Here is a 12,638-nt window from a genome sequence, read left to right as displayed (position 1 = left end):
TCTTGCATGGATTTTTGCCTCATAAAGTTTATATAAAACAACCTCTAAGGTTCGAAGACCCTGAGAAATCAGAATATATATGTTTGCAAATTGTAAAGGTCTTTGTATGATCTAAAATAGGATCCAAGAGCTTGGTTTTGATGTCTGAGTGAATTTCTTCAGTCTTTGGGCTTTGTTGGTGCTAAAACTGATATATCCTTGTTTTTTTTAAAAGAAAATGAATTTTGATATATATGCTCACATATGTGGATGATATCATTGTGATTGAAAATTCAGACTAATTTATATCAAACTTGGTTTTGAATATTGCCTTGAGAGATTTAGGGAGTACATTATTTTTTTGTGAATCTAAGTTCAATTTTCAGGGTCTGGTTTGGTCCTGTCTCAAAGAAAACATATTTTTGATCTTTTAAATCGTGCTAGGATGGTTAGTGCAAAGCCAATAAGAGTCCTATATGGTCACGTCAACTCCTTTGATGGCCAACACTGATAAAGTTTGGAGTCTCGACTCTCTATAGAAACATAGTGGGGGGCTTCAATATGATACCATGACACGTCCAAATATTTTTTGGGGTCAACAAACGTATCAATATATGCATGAACCAACTGATGTGCAATGGGGAGCAGTGAAAAGTATCCTTCGTTATCTCAAATGGTCATTAGATTATTGCTTTCTTGTTAAATCTTCTTGCGATCATGTTATTAGTGCTTTTCTCTGTTGTAGGTTGGGCAGGGTGCCCAGTTGATAGAGAGTCTATAAGTGCTTTTTCTCTGTTGTAGGTTCGGGTCATGATTTTTTCCGCGTACCCGACCCGACCTAGCTTTTTTTGTCAGGCACATGACTCAACCCGAGTATTATATATATTTTTTAATAAAAATAAATTTCTAAAATTATGAGTGTTGGGGTCTGGGATTCTATTGTCGTGACTCGACAAAACCTAAGCCCGAACCCTGTTATTAGTTATATGGGGGAGTCCAGGTCAACCTTGCCCCGACCCGTTGACAGCCCTACATACACATAAGCTGTATAAGGGCATGATCCCTTAAGAGTCGTGAATATAATGCCTGAAAGACTCTAGGAAGATCCCCTGTGTTGGTTCTTGTGTTCTCTCTCTTATTCTTCTTTAATAAGCACTAATGATATGTTCCTCCCAGTTCAACACATATTATCCACATACTTAGTTTAATCTATATACACAAAGAACTATATATTCTTGTAGGCTAAATGGGAAGAGTTTTGGTTTCTAGATCTCATTAATGGGCATTGAACATATAATTGCAATCTATTTGGTCATAGTCCCGATATGGTCCATGCACTTTTGGCAATTTTGAAGCCCTCTGTGATTGTGTGCCTTTGTGGGTCCTGCTGTAACAATTGACCTAGGGAATCATACTAAGTGCACTTTAAATAAGATAAATATTTGTTGCTGTCTACGATACTCTAGTTGTGAAATCATAAATGCAAGATGCATCCATTCAATCTGATCTCACGTGTTCAGCATGTTTCATTTTCTATATATAAAACACACCTCGGATCATATTTTCCTGACTAAATATATGATTTTTTTATTCTTGAAAATTTAGCACATTGTGGGCTGTCAATGTTTTAATATCTTGTAAAACCTACTTACATGTTGCAATACATGTTCTAAAACCTATTTTCTACTAAATAAACTATGCAGATCACATCTATGGGCTGTATTTTTGAAGCTTGCTTACATGTTGCAAATACATGTTTTAAAACCTATTTTCTACTAAATAAACTATGTAGATCACATCTGTAAGATTAGATCCACACAAAAATTAAAAAAAAAACAGTATTTTTCTACTAGATTGTATGTACAAATGATTAGCAAATATTTATCCCTTTAAATATGTGCTTGAAGCTATTAATTGTGTGTGTGAGAGAGAGAGCATATGGAGTCAAAAGGCCATTCGAGAGGTACAGATTCCATCAACATTCAATCCCAACTGTCCAACCCACGGTTAGGATTAGTCCACATTTACACCTGCATGTGGACTGATCCCAGCCATCCATATACATCAATTGGATAGCTAAGATCAACATAGGATCATCTGTATCATATGTCAAATAATAGAATTCTTTTTTATTTGAGAAACACAATAATGGCATATCTGTCATTCCCTACAACAAAGGTGACCAACATGTAGGGCTGGTAAACGAATCGAGCAGCTCGTGACTCTGGCTCGGTTTGGCTTGTCACAAACTCGTTCGTGATCTATTAGTATAATTGGCGAGCCAAGCCACAAACAGCTCGTTTAGCTTAAATGAGTCGAGCCCAAACATAAGGTGCTCAGCTCGGCTTAGTTTGACATATAGATAAAATAGATATATTTATGGATAATATATTTTGTGTAATATATAAAAGGAAGAATGCATAAAATATATATATAAAAAGTTAGGATGAATGAAAAATATATACATAAAATATAAAATATAGACTATTGAGTATAATTTATAAAAAGTTAGATATATTTTCAAGTACAATATATAAAAATATATATACTATGTATAAATAACATGGAATGTTTTTACATGAGCCGCTCCAGCTCGGCTCATCTCATTCAGGGACGAGCCAAGCTCGAGCTCGACTCCGCAAAACACCAACATGAGCTGAGTCACATGCTAAATCCACTAGTAAACGAGCGGAACATGCCCTGTTCGGTTCGTTTGGCTCGTTTACCAGCCCTACGAAGTCATCATCATCATTGAACAGAGAAATATTGACCCACAAAATGGTAATACGGGATGGTTGTTCATCCTTATGTTGAATGGCTTCCAACAATTGATGGAACTGAACTAATTAATGGCGTCCCTTGCACCAAGGTTAATAAAGTAGGTTTAACCAATGGGGTCTCCGCGTGGTTGGTAGGAGCTGTCAGTACACATCTCCTTGTAGTGGGAGGTTGCAAGTTCAAAACCCAGTGGTACTTTGAATAGCTGGTGGGGTCCTTCTGACCCCAACTTGCCTTTAAAAAAAAAAGGTTGAAGCTGGTTTACGGGGACCTGAAGGGTTTTACCAATGGGAGGCCAGCCAATATATGGTTGGTGATTAGGGGTATTTTGTTTTGGGTTATTCAAAAAATAAAATTAGAACGCAATTCATTCAAAGCATGAACCCCATTGCAAATGAAATGGAACTCATTGATGAACAGTATCTAAAACATCCCTAGTGATACTACTGTCTTTCAGGTCACATCCAACCTATCTGGCTTCTCATTTTATGGAATTGAATATGCTGAAACATGCACTCACGGCCTCTGGACAAAAAGTGAGGCTAAGAATGTTATGGTCTTCATCATCATTGTCATCTCATCAAGCCCGTACACTTGGCTAAGAGAATCAGGTTAAGGCATTCAAGCTGAAGAACGTCAAGAGTTACATATCAGTGGTGGGTGTCAACAGGTCTCGTCCCTATGGGATCCGGGTACGGTGACAAATAAGAAGACACGAATAAGAACCGGCACTATAAGAAAAATGGTCATTAGCGATGGAAGTTTGCGATAAATTTTTTCTATCGCAACTTTGCGGCGGATTAACAAGAAAAACAAATTTGTCGCTAAAATCCATAATATTTACAAAAATAACGACAAAAAAACTTTCGTTGCTATTTAGCGATGACTTGTTTTTGTCGGAATACTCGTGGTATTTAGCGATGGAGATTTTTCTGTCGTTACGTAGCGACGATGTTAGCGACGAAAATATTTTGTCGCTAACTGGTCATGTAAATTTGCGATGGAATTACGACGGAAGTAGGTCATCGCCAAATCTGTCGCTAACACTAAAAAAAATACTAATTAGCGACAGAATTAGCAAGAGAATTTTTTTGTCGCTCATTAGCGACGAATTAGCACCGAAAAAATTCTCTCGTTAATTTTGTCGCTACTTTTTTATTTAAATCCTCCCACCTAAGGCGCGAAATTTTTCTTCTCTCCCCCGTTCGAAATTTAAACTGATGTGAGATTTAAACCATTCCCAAACGAGCGTTCTTGTGAGCAATTTCCCTGCCTCCGTTCTGATCTTCCCCTTCGGCCCCATCGAAACTCAGGCGTCGAGGAGGTCAATCGACCACTGGCGATTCCGCAAGAGAAAGCTATCGGTGTTCAATCTGATCCAGTTCTTCTGATCGTAGATCATCTCGTCCCACCCGTGCATCACCAAATTGGAGTCCTTGTAGCGATCTCAGGAGAGCTCGAAGACCATGTCAGTAAACATGGTGTCACTGTCCATCCACCAGAGGAATTTGACCTCCAGGTGCGAGAGGAGGAGCTTCTGAATCAGAGGGAGCTTCGCTCAAAAGCCAGCCATCTCGACGTCGAGGAGGGCCATGTTGTAGAAGATCTCGATGTCGTGGAGGCGGAAGTAATCGATTTTGTTCTTGATCGATTTCAGAAGGTAATGGTCACCCATCGGGTTTTCGCATGGCTTCGGCGATGAGCCGATGACGAGGAGGACCTGGGACTTGTCAGGGGCGACGAAATTTGGGAAATGCGGGTGGCGGGCGATCCATTTCGACCTCTGCGAGTCCCAATCGGAGATCTTGGGGTCGAGGGAGTACGACTTGTTGGGATCCGATGGTGGGTCGTCTTTCTCCTCCGTTGTCGTCGATGAATCGGTCAAAGTCCAACCTATTGTTGTCGGAATATCGCCCGACAGAGAGCAAATTTTTATTTTTAAATTTATCAACGGATTAGTGACGGATATTATCCATCGCTAATTTAAAATAGTGAAGGACTCAAGACGGATATTATCCATCGCTAATTTAAAATAGTGACAGACTCATGACAGATCATTTCTATAGCTAATCCATCACAAATTAGCGACGAAAGTAGCGATGAATAAATTTTGTCGCTACTTAGCGTTGAAAAATTTGCGATGGAAGCTATCTGTCGCTAAGCTATTTAGCGACGGATTTAGGTCGTCGCTAATCCACAGGTTTCTTGTAGTGTGGGTCTGGACCTAAAGGTCCGAATAATACAAGGACCCGGGTATAGTTTGTGAATCTTTATACCAGACTCAGGCCCGACCCGAGTTCCGATTAAGACCCATAATTTTTCAATGTAAAAAAGATTAAAAAAATATTATTTTACTAGGTATGGTCCAGATCTGGTTCATATAGTTCTTATTGGATTTGGGTATGGTTTTTTTATAGTAAAACATCCCTAGTGATACCACTGTCTTTCAGGTCACATCCAACCTATCTGGCTTCTCATTTTATGGAATTGAATATGCTGAAACATGCACTCACGACCTCTAGACAAAAAGTGAGGCGAAGAATGTTATGTTCTTCATCATCATTGTCATCTCATCAAGCTCATACACCTGGCTAAGAGAATCAGGTTAAGGCATTCAAGCTGAAGAACGTCAAGAGTTTCCTATCAGTGGTGGGTGTCAACGGGTCGCGTCCCTATGGGATCCGGTTACGGTGACAAATAAGAAGACACGATTAAGAACCGACACTATAAGAAAAATGGTCATTAGCGACGGAAGTTTGAGATAAATTTTTTCTATCGCAACTTTGCGGCGGATTAACGAGAGAAACAAATTTGTTGCTAAAATCCGTAATATTTACGAAAATAACGACAAAAAAACTTTCGTCGCTAATTAGCGACGGCTTAGCGATGGCTTATTTTTGTCGGAATACTCGCGGTATTTAGCGATGGAGATATTTTTGTCGTTAAGTAGCGACGATATTAGCGACAAAATATTCCGTCGCTAACTGGTCATGTAAATTTGTGACGGAATTACGACGAAAGTAGGTTGTCACCAAATCTGTCGCTAACACTAATAAAAATACTAATTAGCGACAGAATTAGTGAGGGAATTTTTTTCTCGCTCATTAGCGACGAATTAGCACCGAAAAAATTCTCTCGTTAATTTCATCTCTACTTTTCGATTTAAATCGTCCCACCTAAGGTGGGAAATTTTTCCTCTCTCCCCCTTTCGAAATTTAAACTAATGTGAGATTTAAACCGTTCCCAAACGAGCGTTCTTGTGAGCAATTTCCCTGCCTCCGTCCTGATCTTCCCCTTTGGCCCCATCGGAGCCCAGGCGTCGAGGAGGTCAAGCGACCACTGGCAATTCCACAAGAGAAAGCTACCGCTGTTCAATCTGATCCAGTTCTTCTGATCGTAGATCATCTCCTCCCACTTGTGCATCACCAAATTGGAGTCCTTGTAGTGATCCCAGGAGAGCTCGAAGACCATGTCAGTAAACATGGTGTCACTGTCCATCCACTAGAGGAATTTGACCTCCAGGTGCGAGAGGAGGAGCTTCTGAATCAGCAGGAGCTTCGCCCAAAAGCCAGCCATCTCGACATCGAGGAGGGCCATGTTGTAGAAGATCTCGATGTCGTGGAGGCGGAAGTAATCGATTTTGTTCTTGATCGATTTCAAAAGGTAATGGTCGCCCATCGGGTTTTCGCATGGCTTCAGCGATGAGCCGATGACGAGGAGGTCCTGGGGCTTGTCGGGGGAGACTAAATTGGGGAAATGCGGGTGGCGGGCGATCCATTTCGACCTCTGCGAGTCCCAATCAGAGATCTTGAGGTCGAGGGAGTACGGCTTGTTGGGATCCGATGGTGGGTCGTCTTCCTCCTCAGCCGTCGCCGATGAATCGGTCCAAGTCCAGCCTATTGTTGTCGGAATATCGCCCGACAGAGAGCAATTTTTTTTTAAAAAACATTTAGCGACAGATTAGTGACGGATATTATCCGTCGCTAATTTAAAATAGTGAAGGACTCGAGATGGATATTATCCATCGCTAATTTAAAAAAGTAACAGACTCATGATGGATCATTTCTATCGCTAATCCATCGCAAATTAGCGATGAATAAGTTTTGTCGCTACTTAGCATCGAAAAATTCGTGATGGAAGCTATCTGTCGCTAAGCTATTTAGCGACGAATTTAGGTTGTCGCTAATCAACAGGATTCTTGTAGTGTGGGTCTGGACCTGAAGGTCTGAATAATACAAGGACCCGAGTATAGTTTGTGAATCTTTATACCAGACTCAAGCCCGACCCGAGTTCCGATTAAGACCCACAATTTTTCAATGTAAAAAAGATTAAAAAAATATTATTTTATTAGGTATGGTCCAGATCTGGTTCATATAGTTCTTATTGGATTTGGGTATGGTTTTTTTATAGTAAAACATCCCTAGTGATACCACTGTCTTTCAGGTCACATCCAACCTATCTGGCTTCTCATTTTATGGAATTGAATATGCTAAAACATGCACTCACGGCCTCTAGACAAAAAGTGAGGCGAAGAATGTTATGTTCTTCATCATCATTGTCATCTCATCAAGCTCGTACACCTGGTTAAGGCATTCAAGCTGAAGAACGTCAAGAGTTTCGTATCAATGGTGGGTGTCAATGGGTCGCGTCCCTATGGGATCCGGTTACGGTGACAAATAAAAAGACACGATTAAGAACCGACACTATAAGAAAAATGGTCATTAGCGATGGAAGTTTGAGATAATTTTTTTCTATCGCAACTTTGTGGCGGATTAACGAGAGAAACAAATTTGTCACTAAAATCCGTAATATTTACGAAAATAACGACAAAAAAACTTTCGTCGCTAATTAGCGACGGCTTAGCGATGTCTTGTTTGTCAGAATACTCGCGGTATTTAGCGATGGAGATTTTTCTTTCGTTACGTAGCGACGATGTTAGCGACGAAAATATTCCGTTGCTAACTGGTCATGTAAATTTGCGACGGAATTACGATGAAAGTAGGTCGTCACCAAATTTGTCGCTAACACTAAAAAAAATACTAATTAGCGACAAATTTAGCGAGGAAATTTTGTCGCTCATTAGCGACGAATCAGCACCGAAAAAATTCTCTCGTTAACTTTGTCGCTACTTTTCGATTTAAATCGTCCCACCTAAGGCGCGAATTTTTTCCTCTCTCCCCCGTTCAAAATTTAAACTGATGTGAGATTTAAACTGTTCCCAAACGAGCGTTCTTGTGAGCAATTTCCCTGCCTCCGTCCTCATCTTCCCCTTCGGCCCCATCGGAGTCCAGGCGTCGAGGAGGTCAAGCAACCACGGGCAATTCCGCAAGAGAAAGCTACCGGTGTTGAATCTGATCCAGTTCTTCTGATCGTAGATCATCTTGTCCCACCCGTGCATCACCAAATTGGAGTCCTTGTAGCGATCCCAGGAGAGCTCGAAGACCATGTCAGTAAACATGGTGTCACTGTCCATCCACCAAAGGAATTTGACCTCCAGGTGCGAGAGGAGGAGCTTCTGAATCAGTGGGAGCTTCGCCCAAAAGCCAGCCATCTCGGCGTCGAGGAGGGCCATGTTGTAGAAGATCTTGATGTCGTGGAGGCGGAAGTAATCAATTTTGTTATTGATCGATTTCAGAAGGTAATGGTCGCCCATCGGGTTTTCGCATGGCTTCGGCAATGAGCCGATGACGAGGAGGACCTGGGGCTTGCCGGGGGAGACGAAATTGGGGAAATGCGGGTGACGGGCGATCCATTTCAACCTCTGCGGGTCCCAATCGGAGATCTTGGGGTCGAGGGAGTACGGCTTGTTGGGATCCGATGGTGGGTCGTCTTCCTCCTCCGCCGCCGTCGATGAATCGGTCCAAGTCCAGCCTATTGTTGTCTGAATATCGCCCAACAGAGAGCAAATTTTTTTTTATTTAGCGACGGATTAGTGACGGATATTATCTGTCGCTAATTTAAAATAGTGAAGGACTCAAGACGGATATTATCCATCGCTAATTTAAAATAGTGACAGACTCATGACAGATCATTTCTATAGCTAATCCATCACAAATTAGCGACGAAAGTAGCGATGAATAAGTTTTGTCGCTACTTAGTGTTGAAAAATTTGCGATGGAAGCTATATGTCGCTAAGCTATTTAGCGACGGATTTAGGTCGTCGCTAATCCACAAGTTTCTTGTAGTGTGGGTCTGGACCTAAAGGTCCGAATAATACAAGGACCCGGGTATAGTTTGTGAATCTTTATACCAGACTCAGGCCCGACCCGAGTTCCGATTAAGACCCACAATTTTTCAATGTAAAAAAGATTAAAAAAATATTATTTTACTAGGTATGGTCGAGATCTGGTTCATATAGTTCTTATTGGATTTGGGTATGGTTTTTTTATAGTAGACCCGATTAGACCTGGGTCCAGACCCGATACCATACCCAAAAAATTTGGTCTAAGTCTGGTTTCACCTAGATCCAAACCAAACCCGACCCGTTGACACCCTTAGGTGCATCTCTCTTGAAGGACTAATCAATGAGAATTTGTAAGCAGTAGGCAGGAGGATACCCCAAGATTTTACATCTATAAGGAGGTGACAGTATCGCGGGCTGATAATTCAATTTCTAGTTGTCCCCAAGGTTATTTCTATCATATACCCTTCTTTGGGATCTCATTCATGAAAAGTCCTTTGGATCCAGACTCCATAAATGTTATCTGCATCCCCATTTAGTGAAAGCTGTGGACCCGGAGAAAGCGGAGCCCCGCCCCGTCTCACCCTGTTTGGACTGGGGATGAAGGGCATGAAACAGGGATGGAGGCGGGTATAAAGGTTAAAATCCATCCCCGTGTGGGGATGGACTTACGCTTTCCCCCGCCCCGCCCCGCCCCGCTCCATCCCCAATCCTTCTAAGGGGCCCCGCCCCGCCTCACCCCGTTTGGACCGGGGATGGATGCGGGGTGGAGGTTAAAATTCATCCCCATGTGGGGATGGAGGTTCGGATTTTGAGATGGGGCGGGGGTGGCGACCTTGTCCCCCTCCCCAGTCATTTGCCATCCCTAGCAGGGACCATTAAAAAATCAACAGTTGAAAAGGCGCAAAATTTTTGTGATCTGAAAATTCGTATTGTTTATTTGTACCAACCCGGGCTCCGCGTGGTTGGTAGGAGCTGTCAGTGCACGTCTCCTTGTGGTGGGACTTTGCAGGTTCAAAACCCCAGTCGTACCTTAATAATAACTGGTGGGTCTGTCTAACCCCAGCCCTGACTTTCAAAAAAAAAATTCATGTTTTTTCATCGAAAAAGAAAACATGATCCAAAGGTGGATCCTATTAAATTAATCATGCTGAATCCAGCTATGAGCTAAGATCTGATGAAAACAACTTACATCAATGAGATCCCAGAGGGGTATGAAGATAGGGAATGACAGAGAATGAGTGGAACCGGGTCGGTAAGCTGACTTGCTTGCACAAACATTCACGTTTTATTACAATGTAAGCATACAGACACTGAACAACAGTCCAACATTGAGGCAGCCCATAGGTTTACAAATTAAATAACCTTAACAAGGGCAACATGTGCTGTACTAGTAAATATTAAACTGCATGTGAAATTGCAAGGATGGTTTTTCCTTTCCACAGCATGCTTCATTCTCAGTAGTAAGAATCATACTGGTGGAAACCATCACTCATGCCTATCACTAATACCCTCACTACTGTATGTTATTAATGAATAGTTTCTTCTTCTACCTCTGGAGCAGAAGTGGGATCTAGAGGTGGAGTCGGAGGCGATGTAGGAACAGGATCGAGGACAGGAGCAGGTGCCAGAGTTGCGTTTAAAGCAGGAACAGAAGTGGAAGTGGGAGTAGAAGCAAAAGTTGGAGCAGGAGCAGGATGATGAGCATGGCTTGGGCTGCTTTGAGCATTAGTCTCATGTATAGAGATGACAGTCTCGAATGCACCAACAAGTGCCAGCACCTTGCTCTTTCTGGCCTTCACCAGCTTGCAGGCTGTCTCCTCGATCACCTGATTGAACACCACATCATCCTTCTTTTCTTGAACTCCCTGGTGCCCCAAGGCCACACCCTCAGCTTCTGCCTTTGGACTACCCTGTTCTTCCTCTCTTTGCCTAAAACTCATCCTCCCCATGTTGGCCTCCCCGTCGTCTTTGTCAATAACTCTTGCTTGCCTGAATCTCAACTTCACTGGCTTGTTCGTGTCATCTTCGGCCTTGGGAGAGTGAATAGTCCCTCTGCGGAACCTAAGCTTCGTAGGAGTATCTCCTTGCCCTTCTCCTCCCCTCACTCTAGGCGTGTCCTCGATTCGGATTCTTGGTTTTGCTTCTACTCCGCCTTCATTGTCTTCTTCTTGTTCCTGCTCGCTATCAAAACCATTTGGATGCTCATTATTAGAACACTCATGCACCTTCTCATCCTCCTCTTCTTTCTGGATAAGATCAACATCGCAAGCATCATTAGCGGAGTATGTATCAGCATCAACATTTACTTTGATGTCAATTGCGTCTTCATTCTTATCATAGTCTTCTGATTCTTCAATTTTCTTGCATTCTGATTCTAAGGATGCGTCAGATGGCGCGTGCTCAATGAAGCAACTTTCTGGCTCTTCTTGTTGCTTCTGGGAGAATTTTGACATCTCCGGATCAATGGGCATATTCGCAGCAGTAGTCCTTGTATCTTGATTGGATGAAACTTCAAGCGCCTCTGAAGGCAGAGTACTCTTCAGCTCCGTACCCTGTGACCCTTGGAATTCCTGGACTATCATGGTTTTCTCTTCAATTGCATCCTCTTGATCACTTGCAGAAACAGAATCTTTGTTTGCCATCACTGATTTGCTGTGATCAGAAGATCCGCCGCTCTTATTTTTCTTGGCATTCAATGGCTTCGCAGCGGTGGTGACGGTGGTGGAATGCCTCTCTTGTGGCCTCAAAGTTTTGCTGGACGCAGATCTACCGAAAGTCGTGGATATAGTGGAGGGAGATGAGGACTTTCCGGATCGATCCTTCGGGCTCGTTGATGAAGAATAGCGTCTTCTATGCGAAGAAGATGATGGCACTGGAGATGGAGATGGTGAAGTTGATGCTAATTTTGCACTAGGCAAAGGCCGGGTTACTTTTGCGGGCGCCAGTGGCTCAGAGGTGCCATGCCTTTTGTCATTGTTGCTGAGATCACGGCAGGAACTGACGGTGGGTCTTAGGTAATGAGGATGGGCTTTCCCTGTAGTTGCACCTTTATCTGGGGAGCCTCCAATTCTAGAGGGTGACGGCTTCAGATTGTTCTTGGCCGTGCCTGCAGGACTAGAGCGGTTGGGAGAAGCTGCACCAACTTTTCTTCCTGGTGCAACATCCTTTGTTCTTGCAGCCATGGATACGTCTTGCTCCCTCCTAATGAATAACTGATCGCGAACGAAACCGAGATCGGCCTGTTGTGCATGCCAGGGATCAAATTTTGATTTATGTTCAAGTATATATCACACAATACTCATAGAACAAGGGCTGTAAAATATAAGAAAATTGCACTGCAAAACAGAGGCATACCAGAGAAATTGGTTCACAAGGCAGCCAACTTATGGTACGCAGAATCTGAAAGAGAGGATCTGTTTCTTATGGTGCTTTCTACAAAGAAAAGAAGGGAGATCACGGCTACTCCAATGCGTACACAAACGTGCAACGATGAATGGGATAGAAGAGGGGTGGTGGCTTTGATTTTAGTTGTTTTTGCTGGTTTTCTAGCGTGAGAAATGAGGAAATGGCAGAGACAGAGGGAGAGAGTTTTAAACTCGTCCAAACACACGATTAGCCATTTGCAAAGAGCATATTATTTGCTTGGCTAAGCTCTTTGTTTGTTGGTTTGTTTTGGTAGATGCCTAAAGGGTATTTC

The sequence above is a fragment of the Nuphar pumila genome, chromosome 10 (assembly GCF_984573655.1).
Source record: "Nuphar pumila chromosome 10, dmNupPumi1.hap1.1, whole genome shotgun sequence".
In the NCBI taxonomy this organism is placed as follows: Eukaryota; Viridiplantae; Streptophyta; class Magnoliopsida; order Nymphaeales; family Nymphaeaceae; genus Nuphar; species Nuphar pumila.
The sequence above is the reverse complement of the archived record's forward strand: the minus strand, read 5'-3'. Positions refer to the sequence as shown.